The 16,388-nt window shown below is 49.4% G+C and overlaps 1 pseudogene; it reads right to left on the reverse strand.

Moving 5' to 3' along the window:
• LOC147915286 (uncharacterized) overlaps positions 1-16,179 on the reverse strand; it is a 46,966-nt pseudogene extending 30,787 nt beyond the window's left edge.
• Positions 16,180-16,388: the final 209 nt, after the last annotated feature.

A 16,388-nucleotide genomic window follows, 5' to 3' on the forward strand; every position in this document is an offset into this window, starting at 1 on the left:
GGATTTGACTCTAAGTGATGTTTGCTGGTTTCCCGAAATTCAAACCACGGCAGAGCAGTGTGGTCCGGCCTCCGGAGAGTAGGAGAGAAGACAGTCTCGTGTTACTGAATGGGCCCAGCCTCCCAAGAAGATGTCTTGAAAGGGGGAGAGCTCAGTTTCACATTTAACTTTTGGCACATTTGTGGGGAAAAAACCCCAAACGAACCATTTCTTAAATTACGGTTGCCCTTTGGCCAGGAGCTGCCCAGCAGGCCAGGCCCCAAGAATCTGCTTGCCTGGTCTGCAGCCAGGGCTCTGCCCTCTGGTTCGCTCATGCCCCCTTCCCTGGCTCCCCAGCGCGGTTCTGAGCCCGAGCTGTTCTGCCATATCCTAGCAGGATTTGACCAGGTTGTAATTTTCCTTCATGATCCCTGTTCCATTTTTCTTTATAAAAAAGGTATCAATTGTAACTGGTAGCAATGGAGATAAAAAGTGGTAATATACAAAAAAGCACTTTACAGATTAAAATGCTATACAAATGGAAGACATAATATAAATGAAATATATAATTTACCATCTATGATACAGTATATAAGATGCATAATTTGACGTTAAATAACCAAAACACCTTGGTACATAGGTTGTATAGGTATGGTATAACACAGGACTTAATTTGGTATATAATGTGGTTTATAGTATTACTGTGGTCCACAGGATTATAGCATATCTTCTGACATACCATATTCCTAACACAGAGGAAAAGAAAATCAAAATCAGTCAACATTAGGCTATTTTGGCATTCAAAACACGAGCCCCAGATTTGTGATTTTAACAGCTGAAGCTGGGAGGGAGAAAACTAAAAATACCAACGAGGAAGATATCTCCATCCACCGGCAATGTGGACCCCGAGCTGGGGGGGCATCCGTGGGAAGACAGAAGCCCCAAGAACAGGTCTAGGGAAGAGGAGCAGCAGAGAGAGACCTCTGGGGAGGAGGGGGAAGAGTTGCACATGGCACTGATTGTTCCTACTATTTATGAAGCCAGATGAGGAGCTATAGGGCTTGCCGTGGCCCCCGTGTCTACTGATTAGCTGGAGATTACATTGATGATGTAATAAAAATTCACTTTGTCTATTAAGTTTCACCAGGACAATCAGGAGAGATTAGATAAAAATCAGAGGAAATGAATAATAGAATGGAGGAGGAGAGCCGTGAGCCTCACTCCCTACCATGCTCCCTGTCTCCCTTTTTCCTGCCCACAGTGGGGCATGAACCTGGAAGTTCCCACCCCAGCACCCAGGCAGAGCTGAACTGGAAATGCCCCCCAGCTGGGCTGCTCTCAGGGAAGGACTCGGCACTCCAGTATGACGCTGGTTTAAGTTTACCGACCACGTTTAATATTTGATTAGAACTATGGCACGGCAGCCTCCTGGGTGAGCCGGCTCTGCCAGGAGATGGGCAAGGTCTCAGCCCCTTGGCTGCCTGGGTCCCACTGGTCCTGCAGCAGGGGAGGCAGAATTCCATGTCCGTGGTGAGGCAGCTTTAGGCCAGGCAGCGCCATGCCTCTGTGAGTAGCCAGATACCTCCTAGCCTCACAGTGTCTCCCTCTGGCCTGGCCTGTGCTGGAAACTCCCCCATTAGAGAGACTTCTTTGGGTTATGGCTTGGGCTCTAAAAGGTCCCTGTACGAGGCACGTGTCACCAGAGATGGTAACACATTAATGTCCATTAGCCGCCAGGGACACATCTGCCCAGTTTGATTTGTCAGATCAGCAAGGGGCAGGACTTGGAAAGGATACAAAAAGGAGGTCACTTTGGATTTGGACCTGTTGTCTTGGGAAGGCAGGGAGGCCTAAGAGCACTGGGGCTTGGGGTGTGGGGCCTGGGGTTGATGGGGGCGGGATTAGAGAAGGCTGGATGACAGAGAGCTGCGAGGGCGCTGGCAGAGCAGCGGCACCGACTTCCACATCCTTGCGGAGAGAGGAGTTGTGCAGTCACTCCAGCTCTGTGACTGAGCCCAGTTCTGTTCCTCCTCTGAGCCATCCCAGGGGTCAGGAAGATGCCGGGGGTCAAGCTCTGTGGAAGGCCCACAGAGGAGAGTTTACTTCCCCTGAAGAGTAGGCCACACTCCTGTGTTTGGGGCCCCAAAGGGCATCTCATCTATTCCTGCTCCTCTGGGCTGGGTTTCTCTCCAGAGATGACAGAAGCACCCCAATTGCTCCCCTGCAGTAAATGGGCTGCCCGGGGACCCTGGCAACCTTGCCCATGTGTGCTGTCCACACCGGATCTTCCTGGGATGTGCCGAGATTCCTCCAGCTGCAAGACCAGTGCCACCCCAGGAAATGCTGTCCCCCAGCTTCATCCCCACTGCCTGGCTGCCTCCAGCCACTCCTGAGCTGGGAGTGGGCCCAGAGGAAGGGCGGAGATCACGGGAAGATTCCAACCTCCAGAACCCCACAATTTATTGCTCAGGACGTTCAACTGAGTGAGCCTGTGGGGACAATCTGGATGCCTGCCTCGGTGACAGGGAACATGGGCATGGGTTTAAATATTCCGTGAGTAATTTCTCAGCCCAAGTGGGCTGCAATTGGGACAGCTGAAGGACACTGCAGCCACAAAGCAGGTGAGGCCAGTCCTCGCAGGCTCTGTGTGTGTCACTGACTTCCTCGGGCGTATCTGCAGCCCACCCACCTACCCTTGCCCCCCACCTCTTCTCCCTTAGCCAGGCTGGTGGTGGGTCCAGATTTATTCAAATTCCTTTGTCTACCAGCCTGAGAATGAGACTTCACTGCAGTGGGACAAAAACAACACATCATGGAACAAAACAAAACAAAACAGCCGGGCAGGTCAGCAATCCAGCCTCCCTGCTCCGTCCAGTTCCATGTGCCAGCTGTGGCTTCCACCGCCCATCTCTACCTGGGAGCCTGGGGCCAAGCCCCCTGGGCAGGAAGCCCATGCCTCTATCTGATTACTCCTCATTTTAGGGTTCCCTCATTCCCTACACAGGCCACTTGCACTGGGTAGTTTTATATTTGAGAGTCTGCCCTCCTCTATCAATCACACCCCGTTATTTCCTGGTGGTGAGGGTGGGTGCCCACTTTCTAAGGAGAGAGCTTGACCCTCAGGACACCTGAATTGCACATGAATCTGTGCCTCCTTGAGGGAGGCCCCTATCTGTCCCATCAGACCCAGGGCTTCCCTGGGGGGGACACAGCACGTCTGCCCCTCCAGATTGGCATGGCCCACATGCTCTCTGTTTTGCAGAGGATTGCCCTGCCGCATGGGGGCGAGCATGGGACCCTGCTCCCCATGTGGGGATGGTCAGGGTTGTCCCAGAGGCCAACCGCAGTGGGGTCTGTGATGCCCCCGCGCTTGCCCCAGCAGGCCTCGCTCCTGCCTTTGCCAACCTCGGGAACAATTTCTTCCCGGCTGTGTGGCCTCTGCTGTGGACCAGCCTTTTAAGCATTGGCTCAGCTGAGCCAGGTCAGAACACTCAGAGTTAATGTATTGCTGAGAAACTACAGAGAAACAAACCAAGGCCTTGGACACAGTGTGAGCAGTAGACAGGGGATCTCGCACAGAAGGGAGCAGGAGTCTGGCTGCCCTGGGCTCCAGCTCTGAGGGTGCAGCCTGGGCCCTGCTCCGGGCTCCCTTGCTCCCCTCCCATCTCAGCGGTCTGCCATTGTGACCTGATCTGCCAAGTGGCCACTCACGGCAGCCTAAGGGCACGCTCTCCCTGCCACTGAAACACCGCCCTGTAATCTGTCTCCTCTCCTCTCTCTAGGGACCCACTCAGCTGCCCCGTCCCAGGCCTCACCCTTTACTCCTCATTCCAGTGGATTTTCAAACTTGTCCAACACAATTACGACAGAAAATTGACTCTAAAATAAATTTGATAATTTACTTATTGAAATAATCAAGATGAGAGTAAAGAGGGAGGTCTTATTTCTCAATAAAAAGATTTTTAAAAATTGGAAAAGAAAATGAAGCCTGGAAATAAGCCAGTGGTAGCTCTCTTGCTCTACGCCTCTCTCACCCCGATGACCAATGGGACTTAGGTTGCTGCACTGGGGCCTCAGCTGGACCTGGGTGGCAAGTGTGCCAATTGATCACTAATTCATCGGTTCTTCACCCAGGCCTATCTGTTTCGTCAGGCACAGGGTTGAGTGTGCATGTGTGTGCGTGCGTGTGCCTATGTGTGTGTGTGTCTGTGTGTGTGTCTTGTGGGGGCATTTGGAGATTCCTTTGCAGAAGTTGAAGGACATAGCAATTCAGAGCTGGACCCGTATCAGGCCTTAAGCATGAAAAAGATTCTGGTGCCCCAACATGCGGAATTAAGAATAAATGCATACTTCACTGTAAAGTAATTAATATTCATTTTTGAAATGAAACACAACTCACGTGTGCTGAAATTACAATATCCTCTCTTGTTTTGTGTCTCCGTTTGCTGGTGCCCCAGGCTCAGGCCTGACTTTTTCTAGTGAGGGACTTCGCCCAGGGTCCCGGGCCACTTGCTCGGGCAGGGGGTTCCTGTGCAGAAGAGGAGGGCCACCCTCGCCCGCTAAGGAGTAAGGAGCGGGGTGCAGGAGAGAGTTGGCTGCCGCCCCTGGATGGCCAGCTGGACTGCGGCAGGAGTGGCGCTTCGCTTCAGGGACCCGCGCTCGAGCGCACGAAGTTCTCCCTCTCACCGTCAGAGGGCAGTTAATCGCGGGAGGAGAGGGGAGCCCTCCCACATGTAGTTTGGGGGCTTCTCCCCAAGGTAGGGAAAGGTCTAGAGGAGGGGCCTGGCTGCTGGGCTCTCGGCTGTTCTCAAGCTCCTAAGGAGACCCAGGCCTTGCGGCGGAGGAGGGGACATGGCACTGTGTCGGAGGACCATCTCCGGCGCCAGGACCCGCCCTCCCCATAAGCCCTTTGTGGCGCGCTGAGCCTAGGCTGGTTGGGAGCAAGTCCGGAGATCCGGGAACTGTCCCGGGTGGCCTGGGAGCTGGGGCTCATCTAGGAAGGCTGGGCCATTACCACTGGGGAGGGAGCACAGAGACTGGCCAAGGCCGTTGGCCCCCAGGGCTGGGTGTAAGCACTGGGGCAGACTCTGTGCACCTTCAGGGGACCAGCTTGCCCCTTGGCAGCCCTGGGGGGTGAGGGAGGCAAGTCAGGTTAAGGGAGGATCAGATGTGGCCTGTCTGCTGAGGCCTCAGTGCCTATGGGAAAGGGTGCACCTGGACCTAAGAGGCCCCATCTCCCATCCCAGCCACAGGCACCATTTCCTTGCCCTCCTTTGCAATCAGAGGCATCTCCCCTGCACCTTCCCAGTCTCCCTCCTGTTATCCATCATCACCCACTATGTGACCTGACCTCTACGGCAGGCTCCCTTACAGCTGCCCTGACGACAGGCTTTGGCAACAGAGAAAAGGAATGATTCAAAAGCTTATTGGGCCTCCCTGGCCAGCCCCGTTCCCTCTCTCCCTCTCTGAGGAGCCCCCAGCCATTGGGATCCTCTCCTTGCCTCACTTCCCTCAGAACAGCCTTCTGGGTGTGGCCCAGGGCTGCCAAGGAGGGTCAGGAACATCCTTAGCTGGGGCTCCAGCAGGCAAAGGAGTGAGGGGGTCAGGGGCATGCCCGGAGGGGATTCCAAGGCCAAGAACGCACGGCCTTCCCTTTCCTTTCCACTCACTATGACTGGAGGTGAGCCTCAGTGAGCAATGGCTTTCTGAAGTCCAGAACATTCCTGACCCCATCAGCAATGCTGACGGGGCAGGACCCTAAAGCCCTGGCTGTGCTGGTCCCAAGAACCCAATCGTGGTGATTGATTTGATTGGGTGCCTTTCCTCCTGGGACCTCTAAGTTGCAGGGTGCACACTGGCATCTCCCGGGGCCAGTATCCCACCACATACAAAGGGTGTTGCTTCAGGCTCACATCACCCCCTCAGAGATAGCCCTCTTCACACAGCGGGTGCAAGGATGCTCTGTGCCTCATCCGGTGAGACCAAGCCAAGCCAAGTATTGATTTGACAGAAAGATATGGATATGTTGGGTGGATGATGGTTAGGGGATCCTATTTCTTTCTTTTCCTGTTCAGAGAACACCTCTCCTCCACCTCACCCCGCTGGAAAGCAGAAGCCGGATGAGGGAGAGTGTTCTCATCGGTCACGCAGGGACGCCTCCATTCCTCCAGTCCCCTGCCAGGAGTTCAAGACCATGAAGCCTCTGGGAACAAGGTCCCCCTCTCCCACCACGGCAAGCGTTCCCAACATCCTCGCTTCTCCATATATTCTTAGAACCAGTCAATATGATTAATTTTACATGGGCATAATTTCCTGCTATTGCCGTGGAGTCCTCCCAGCCTCGCCCATCAGCAGCGACATGATACAGTTTCTGGTTATATTGGTCAACCAAGATATTGATATTATTAATAATGGATACCTATATGCTGACCTTTGTCCACACAACTGAATCACTCTGGGCTGGCTGTCACATTTCTTTAAGAGGTATTGATAAGCCCATTACTGGAAGGGCATGTACAATCTTAGGTGTGTGCTTTTCACTCACCTTCAAGCCTCTCCTGTGAAAATCTACCCTTGTTGGACGAGCTGGCGTGATGTGTGCAAGACAAAGTCTGTGTGCATGTGCTTGTGTGGTGAGTGTACGTGTGTGTGTACATGTGTATGTGAGTGTGCATGTGAGTGTGTGTGTGAATGTGTGTGTGAGCCTGTCTTGAACATCGGCCCTTTTAGAGCTGATCAAATAGTCAATTAGAGCATTATAGGGAGGTAGCAGAATCAGAGAGTTCCTACAAATACACTGTGATGTAGTGTTTGATCTTTGGATGCTTCTTGTCTCCTAGGACTTGCACAGGAGGCTTGGATATTATTAGGTTGATGCCTCGTATTCTCAACGTACCTGCCAAGCAAGAGACAGCACTCACTGGGAGCAGTCTGGCTAGAACCAGCCACGGGGAGGTGTGCTGAAGGCCATGCTGCAGGCTTGACCTTGGGGACATGCTGCTCCTAGCCTCAGTCTCCTTATCTGTGCAGTGGCAGCAATGAATCTGGCTCTGCTTTCTTAAGGCCAGAGAGAGGAGGTTGACTCAGTTCAGCCTCTCAACCTTCTGCATTGAAACTCCCCGTTATAGCAATGCTTGACCCACCTTGTTAATTACACACTGGGGGTGTGGCCCATTGCCTATTAGGAGGGTTCCATGGTAGAATGCGTGCTTTGTATGCTCACGTGTGCATACAGATCTCATTGCTACGTGATTGCTGTCATTCCTACCTGTGTGGACAGTGGTGTCAGGGACAGAGCCTCTATCAAATTAGTCTACAGCGATCCCTTCCTGTTTGGACCCAGACACGCTCACTTGTTGGGGGAGCCCCCTTACTCACCCCTGTAAAGGGAAGCTGGCTAGCTGGAGAGATCTTTTGGATCCTCAGACATAGTGTATGAATAAACCAGACATGGATTAATTAGGTGTGACTGCATCATTAAATTAGAATAATGAAAAACAGCCACGTATGGCATTCAAATCTGCCTAGAACGACTCCAAGGGTTGCTTTCAAGTAAGTCACCTGTCAGTTTGTAGGTTTTGGGGACTCTGGAGAGTGAGACTCCTGTCATATCTCGAGAAGTGGATTCCTTAGGCACCACCTGCCCCAGGCGAGGACCATCCTTCAATGGGCACCCAGACTCCACAACCGAATCCAAACAATGGCTTGGTTCGATACAGCATCATCTATGTACGCTTCGGCTGCGAGCATTTCTCAGAGTGAAATACGACGATGAGAGCACAGGTGCTCAAGAGACAGGAGGGAGAAGTTAAGAGTTGTGGGCAGTGGATGTGAAATGTATCGATCCCATAATATTTATGTGGATGTGCACATCGTCGCTTGTGCACGTGTGCACACACACAAACACACTCACACACACATTTTGTATTTCCATGAACTCTTTTTCTTCTATTGACACTTCCAATTTCAGCCAGATAGATTTGAAGGTGAACTAAGTCTCAGTTGTGTAATTTTAGAAACAGCTGCTGAATGGCAGCCCCCTGCCCTCGGCGGACACACCTCTTTCAATCCCCATCCTAGGACAGAGTGGCTGTGCAGCAAGAACCGTTTGTCTTTAACAAAGAGAAGCCAACAGCTAAGAGGGAAGAAAATAGGAAGGAAGCTTGCTCGCCTGGCCTGGAGCTGTGGGATAGCCTAATGCATGGGGGGCTTTGTTAGTAAGATCTGTTAAGTGTCCAGAAACCTTTGATCTGGAGCTGCTCTTAACAAAGGTGATAATTAATTAAAGCAGAGTGTATTGCAAAAAAGTAACATCTCCGGTCAGTTTACGCGCTATCCAGAGCCGGCCTTCGGAAGTCTCTGTCAATTAAACTCTTGTTGGAGGCCAGCTCATTATCAATTTTTTTCCTGAGCTTTGATCAATATTTTTGGCTGTTTCATCCTCACAGAACCAGAACTACGTCTGTCTCCATGAGGGCACCATTTATTTACATCTTGCAGATGGCCACGTAGGATTTGTTCCTAAGCTGTGCTGCTGGGAATCGCTCCGTTTGAGTGTCAGGCAGCTCATGCAGGAGGGTAGATACAAGGGAGGATAAGAGAAACCAAACGTGGAGGAAGTGGAAGAGGAGAAGCCCTGCGAATGCATGGTCCTGAAAACATCCCCTCTACTCCCAGAGGGACTCAGAAAGGAGGGCAATTTGGCTGCCGTGTTGGTTCCTGTGGGCAGGCTGCAGCTCAGACTTTACACCCATCCAAGGGCCACTGGAAATGGGAAGAGTGGAAATGGAGGAAGCCCTTAGGGAAGCACATCCACTCTGGAAATTCTTCTGCCACTGTTTCTACCCCTATCATTGTCCTTTTGCCCTGGCATCTTTAACTGCACCCCTACGTTGCCAAGTGGAACATGGATCTTTCTCTCCAGGCCCCACTTTGGGGTTTGCGAGGGCATCTTACATGGCAAGGAGAAGAAGGAAAAGAGGGAGATGGAGGGTGATGATAAAAGAGCTACAACTAAGTTGGGGGCTCTGTTCCTTTCCCCTAGGCTATTTAGGTAGGATTGAATGCTCTCTGTGATTCTTGGAGAGTCTGTGTATTTAAAGGCCTGCCAAAAAGGCAAAAGTAGAGGGGACCAATGTGACTCTCTTGTTGTAGAGAGCCCAAAGGAAGGCCTCTTGGTCCCTGCCACACCCTGCTTGCATTTAGGGGAAATGCAGCACTCTGCCTGGGGAACCTGGCTTGACTGACTTGGTCAAGTCCTCTGTGAGTATGTGTGTGTGAAAACACTACAAGTGGAAAGTAGGGCTGGGATGCCAAGGGGCAGCGGGTGGGGTAGGGAATGCGGTGGGTGGAGGGAATCATCTCCGCAGAGAGCTGGGCTCTGTGGCTGTCCACTCAGATCCTGGATGGAAGGTCATTTCTAAAATGAGTCAATAGGTGAACAGAAGCGGGCAAGGCTTTGAAGGGTGACAGGTGGGGGTAGATGAAACGCTCTCCTAAACCTGGACTTCTGGGTGGAGATGTCGGGTAGATAAACAAGAGCACACCTCCACAGGGGAACTTAGATCATTGACAAATCCAAGCCACAAGTTCCAAGGTGGAGCATGTACGTAATCACAAGGGCAGCGTCACTCTCCCCAGACTCTCCCTTGTTCTCTATCAGCCATCGCCCTGATCATGCATATAGCCTTGCAAGGTGAAGCTACCCCTAACATCATCTCCATGCCACTTGCATCTGTCATCTCTTCCCTGCACACAGACACACACACACACACACACCCACACCCACACGGGCTGTGGCATCTTTCCTCCCCCAGCCCTCCAGTACCCACAGACACACACAGATTTTTACACCCTCTAGCTCTTCTTTCTGCATGTCACATGGGATTTCGCTTCCAGGTTCAGAAGCTGCTGCAGTTTCAGCCACTGTCAACCAGTGCTCCCAGCTTCTGGCTGGCATTTTGGCCCCACAACTTTCAGTTTTCCTTTTTATCTGCCTACGATATTGGGCCTCATTCTCTGTTGCATCTCTCTCTTCTCTACAGCCTGCCCATTCCAAATCTTCTTCAGTAAGATCCCTCCTGGGTCAGTTTGGAAACTGACCACCTTCTGATGACATGGAAGGTGTGAGTTGTGCACTCTCCCCAAATCCATCTGAGGCAAGTGCGACCAGCTGTTTTCTCAACCAAGGAGGTAGTGTCTTGGATATCTTCTCAGGCATCACTCAGAAGCCCCTCTCCCATCCTGGTATATAAATTATAATAAAGAGGATGATGATGCTAATAATAGTGACAGCCATGGGCTTGCTCAAGTCACTGGAGTGTGGCGAGATCACTGGGCATTAGGAAGGCCCCTAGAAACCAGCTTTTTGAAAGTACTCTGATAACTTTACAGTATGCCAGCGTTGGTGGCAGGGAGGCATATCTATGGCGTACATTTTTGTAACTGTTTTCCTTTGGGTTGTTTTCAAGCTATGACTTCACTCAAGAAAAGCTTTTCTTTTTGTTTTATTTTGTTTTGTGTTTGAGAGGCCACAAACATCCAGCCAACTGGAGCAGGTGGAGAGAGTGAAAGTATGCCAAGGGGGTTCTTTCAACCCAATCTAGAATTCCCATTAAAGCTAAGGGGGGGGTGGGAAGAGTATTAACATCTCCCTGTTGAATTGCAGTGAAATCTAGGCCAGCCCTTGTTCCCATATGTGTGGGATGCGCTTAGTCATGCTTGCACATGGATGCATATACGTGCACATGTGCATATTAATTTATCTGTGTGTGTGTTGATTCTGAGGAAGTCTGTTTAAAAGATAAATGAAATCATGCACAAGTAGCAAATAACCACCAGTCTCTTAAATAAAAGAATCATTTCCCAGTAATTTTTTCTTTGCTCCTAAATAGAATACTCATCAATGTCTAGAATTTGGAGGTTTATTATGGGGACTGGCTTAGGTTTACTTTAGTTTTGCAATGATTGTCATTGCTCATTTTCTTTAGTGAAACTTATTATTTTTACGTGTTTTTCTTCTTTTCTTATTACAGCTCTCATTTTCCATATCTCTTTCTCACAAGGAAAATCTTTCTTTTAAAAACTATAGGTGTGTGCCCAGCCATTCTACCAGTGTTTTTATCTGGACAGAATTGAATTTTTATTTTTCAAAGAAATTTCTTTAAAGTGCATTTTAATTGGGCTGATGCCCATGCTGATACTTCAGCTTCACTGTGTCTTAGACTCATTCGAAAACGGAAATCAGCTAGAGCCTCACTGGCTTTAATTCACCTTTCTAAGGAAAAAAACAACAAGCTCTCTCAGATCAACTCAAGCGGTGGAAACTCAATTTTCTGAGGATTGTTACATCTTACACAAAAATACAAGACATAATTTTACGAAGATGGTCACCAAATCACCAAAACATAATCACAACTCTTACCCCTTCCCTTTCTCCCAGCTGCACCCCAAATCAAGGAGCTTCAGGCATTTCCTACTCAGATACCGTTGAAATGAGAGGTTATGTATCTGGTGATGAGTATATTTTAAAATGGTATACTCTCTGGAGCTCAATTCACAGAAGGTTCCCTTACTCAGTCCCCACCCTCCCTCTAGATGTAGTGTGAAAGTCTGAGGGGCTGATGACCCTGCAGCTGCGGCTCTTGGTTTTGGAGCCCCCCGGGCTGCCAGTAGAGTAGATTTTCCTTCATGCATTGTGGGAAAATCTCAATGCAGAGTGGTTACCCAGGCCACAGACCTATTCTGACTGGTTAACAAGAGGGACTGGGATGTGGACTTGGCTGTTTAGATTAAAATGCATCGCAGGCTCCGGGAACAAGCACACATCAGTAGTAAGGCTGTTTAAACCTTTGGGGACAGCCTTATGTTTAGATTACATTAATTCATAAATATTATACTAAATACCACTTAAATTGGACTTAAATGACTTCGAAGATAATGCATTATAATATGGCTATCCAGAGAGCACTAGTCTTTATGTCTCCCAGTAACTCAGTCTTTGCTGCCTCCTATCCTGCAAGACAAGACCAAAGTTATGAATGGATCGCCGGCTTGTTCATGTGTGATCCACTAACTGTGTATATGTGTGTGTTAGGAAGCATGGGTATGTGGGTGTGTGTGTAAGTATTTTCAGTTACTGCCTCTGTTTGTTCTCCAGGAAATAAAAAGAGGAAAAGAGAATTAAATAAAACTGAGAGAAGGGAAGAATTAGACTAGCAGTTGACCTGTTCCCTTCTCCAAGGGAGAAAAATTCTACAGGAGGGAGCAAAATTGGTCCTCAGCTCACTTCTTCTGCTACTCCGGGAGTTTGCCTCTCTCCTCTTTAATCGATAGTACAATGTCTTTCTCTTTGGAGCCTGGAAAAACAATCTTTCTCAAAGTGCTTCGAATGGGGTAGAAAAGAAGACTCCGAGTTAGCCGGGAGAGTTTGTATTAAACTGGGTTTTCTTCTTTGGATGTTGTTTCTTTGAATTGTAATTCTGGGCTTTTATTTCTTCCTGTCTCTCTCTGCCTAGCACCCAGATCTCCCCCCACCCCCCAACTGCTTTCTGTTCTCCAGGGGGTGCATTTACCTTTACAGTAATTACCTCAGTCCACAACTGCTATTTGCTGCCTCCCCAGCCCAACAGCCTTTCCTGATACGGCTGGGTTTGCTCCACAACACCCACCCACTCCCTTCTCCACAGATTCCCAATTTGATTGGAGTAATTGCCTTTTAAGGTTCACTCTACGCATGGCAGGTATTCTGTTAACCCTTAGAACTCCTTTCCTTCTTTAGTTACCTGAAATGGCAGGTGGCCAACAAATGGATACCCACCTGAAATCTCATGCATCTAATGTAATTTTTACTTCTTTTTCTTTTTTGTTTTTACCAATAACATACATATGCCATTCACACTGGAGGCCAGTATCCTGTCATGCCTCTCAATTTTTTCCCAGTATGATTCACTAGAAGTTAGAAATTCAAGAAGGGGAGAGAAAGAGCCACAAATATGCCCTGAAACCAGGCTTAACAAAGGCATGTTTCTATCCCCAGCCTCATGTTGTCAATTTAGAGTTGGGGAAAATCTAGAAGCCAAATGCAGTCCTCATTCTTCAAGCCTCATCATGCTTTTCGACTTAACGGTAATTAATCACCAATGGCAAGCGAGTAATTTTTTTAAGGTGGCCAGAGGCTTATTTTATCAAGATTAGCTAATAAATCAGGCTGTATCACTGAAAGAGTTCAAACTCTTCGAGGACTGAATAAAGCAGACCTCAGAAACTGTCTTGTTTATTCAGCTCTCCGGGAGCTTTCAGGCACTGTTAGGGACATTGTGGCCCAACCTCGCCTATAAAAATCCGAGGGATGGAGAGACAGGAAGTTTCATAAGGAAAAATATATGCTGAGGCTCCGAAGGGTGAGCTGTGACAACAAGGCACTCAGCATGCCAGAGCCAACGGGCCTGCCTGCCACTGACTGAGCCAGTTTAGGGGAAGAATTATTTAAAAAATAAAGTTTTGCTTGTCCTAGGAATCCTGGCCAGATATGTGTATGTATATATATGATATGATACATATGATGTAACTATACCGTAACCTTCTCTACCTTCCTGATGCGAATAATGATAATTCTACTTCTTTGCTATAATACACGGGAGCCCACATAACATAAGAAACAGAGCGATGATACCAGCAAAGGATCGTGAGAAGAAACCAAGCAATATTGCTAAAGTTTATCTTCATTTGAAATAAAGAAGCAAATAAAGTGCTCCAACCCAGATCTCATAGGAAGCTCAGCTCTTCACAACTGTCTTTTTGCCTCTAGTGAGTTCTGTTTTTTTTAACTTTAAAACCTTAAATTGTCACAAGAACTGATCATTAAGATGGGCAAAGGATTTCCCTACCTATGCTTCTTTATTTTCACTATTACTATTTTTAAATCTGAGGACATATGAGAATGACAAAGGTTTGATACAAACCTTGATTAGCTTCCAGGGAGCTTGATTGGAAAGGGAAAAACTACAAAGATATGGTTGTCTTGAGAGGGAGGGGGAAAAAAGGAAACAAATATTATTTTAAAGCCTTCCTCCCTATTTCACCTTTCCAGTCTGTCTTCTGAACAGACAGACATTTTCTCCATATTGGATAAAGGTTGGTTTCTCTCTCCATTACAGCCCCCACCATCACCCCACCCCAACAAACCCAGTATATTTCCATTCTGCTGTGTTTTTGTGCTACTCAACATGCCATTAACTTTAAGATTTACTCCTCAGCAGGCAAGCTGGAAGATGCTAAAGCCAATAAAAACTGCTCTCTGGGACTCCAACTATGAAGAGTTTGGAGCTCTGCTTAGTATTCGGATGAAGGGAGGGCTGGAGAAGGAGGGAGATTGTGATAGTGAAAAACCACTGCTGCTTAGAGAGCCAGACAGCCCCGCGCTCTGCACCTAATGTGCTGGAGGATCAGCTCTGTTCATAGCCCATTTGTGGCCAAGGATGAGGCTGCTCTCTGTGTGTGGGTGGGTGTGCGTGTGCGTGTGCGTGTGTGTGTTTTCATCTTTAAAACCACTAGCTCTAACACAGCATCTTCAGTGGCTCTCCACACTACTGTTTATTAAAAATGGAACGTCCATACACATCCTTACAACTTCCTTAGCCCGGTGCTCCTTCCCTGCCTGATGATCAGTCTCTCTCAGAAAGCATTTAACTTGCCCACACAGCTCCAGCCCCGAATAATCCCCACTGCACATCCTATACATTACTGTTAGAGAGCGGAGCACTGGGCTAATTTCGTCACCCACCAGCCACCCACACACGTTCTACAACTGAACACGTTTGGGGCTCTGCCTTAAAGATAATAAAACAAGGAGAAAACAGGCAGGTTGCAGACAATTCCCATGACCACTTTCCTAAAAAGTTGTTCGGTTTTAATTCTTTGATTATTCTGTCGCCCCCTCCCCCAAGCACTCACTAGCAATGACTGCTCGAAGGGAGAGAAATAATGTACTATAAACCTCCCTGCATGGTGAGTTTGGGATAATTTAGGCTACATCCTTCAAAATGCATGTCTTGCACACACAGATTTTTTTCCCAAAGCCCCGCTTTCCTGAGAAGGGGATCATCCAGGCTTGCCTGACCCCCCCGCTCCACCCAGGGGATGGCTGGTTCCTTGCTAATTCTTGCCTTAGGTTTTGTTCCTCCTTCCTTCAAACATCCAACCCCCCCTCCCCCACCACTCACACCACAACTGGATTATTGAGGCACACAGCATGACAGGGAGAGTTTACTGTTAAATTGATAGCGAAATAAAAATATCTCTTTGAATTTGCCACCTCTCTCCTTTTTAGACGGCTGCACTCCTGCTACTCTGGCCCGGAGCGGAGAAGGAGGAGACCATCTCCAGTTAGTATTTTCAGCACCACGGCGATGGACAGCACCTTCGTCCCCGGCCCTCTCAGCGCCCGCCAGTCTGCCCAGCGTCCCAGGCTCAGCTGGTGCAGCTGTCCCCATCCCAATCTTTCAAGTCGCTCTACCCAAAAATCCAAGCCCCGTTCCCCCTAGATCCTCTCTCTCTTTCTCTTCATCTTCTGCTCCCGCTAGTTTCTCCACGGCACCGCTTCTATCAGCTCCTCGCCCCAAACCCAGCCTTGCCCCAGCGAACAGCTCCCCACGCACCCCAGTCCTGGTCTCTGCTGCCCGAGCGCCTCCCTCCCCGGCTGCCGCCCGAGGCTCCCTCTCGCGCCGTCTCCCGCTCGTCGGTCGCCGGCCCGCCGGCCCGCCCGCCGGCTCCTTCTCCCCGGCAAAGTTGGGAGGGAAAGGTGCACTCACCTTTGTGCATGCCTGTGAACCTGTCCTTCAGAACCGTAAGCTCGTAGATCTTGCCGAACTCCTCGAAGAGGGGCTTGAGGTCCTTCTCATCCAGGTTGCGGGGGATCTGCCCAATGAACAGCTTGATGGCATCGTGGTCCTTCATGGGAATGGTCGACGGGTTCCCCGGGCTGTGGCTTAATCCGTTCATGTGCCCGCCGCTGCCCGGGCTGCTGCCGAGCCCGTTGGTACTGAGGCTCGCGTTGTCAGCCTGTCCGTTTGCTAACGTGGCCATCTTTATATACATAGAGAAAATCTTCTTTCCTTTTATTCTTTCTCGCTCGCACTCTCGCTCCTCTCCCTCGCAAGCTCGCTCGCGCTCACACACGCACACGCATACACACACTCGGGTTCTCTCCCCCTCGGTTTCTCTACACCTCGCTCTCCTCTCGCTCTCTGCTCTCTCTCTTTCTCTTCTCTTCTCTCGCTCGCTCGCGCTCGCGCTCTCTCTCTCCTCTCTCCCCCCCTCCCTCCCTCTTTCCTCTCTCTCTCTCTCTCTCTTTCTCCCTCTCTCTCTTTCGGTCTGATCTGATTTTTTTTTTTTTTTTTTTTTTACATTGA

The sequence above is a fragment of the Ceratotherium simum genome, chromosome 14 (genome assembly GCF_057802395.1).
Source record: "Ceratotherium simum simum isolate JZ-2026a chromosome 14, ASM5780239v1, whole genome shotgun sequence".
Classification (NCBI taxonomy): domain Eukaryota; kingdom Metazoa; phylum Chordata; class Mammalia; order Perissodactyla; family Rhinocerotidae; genus Ceratotherium; species Ceratotherium simum.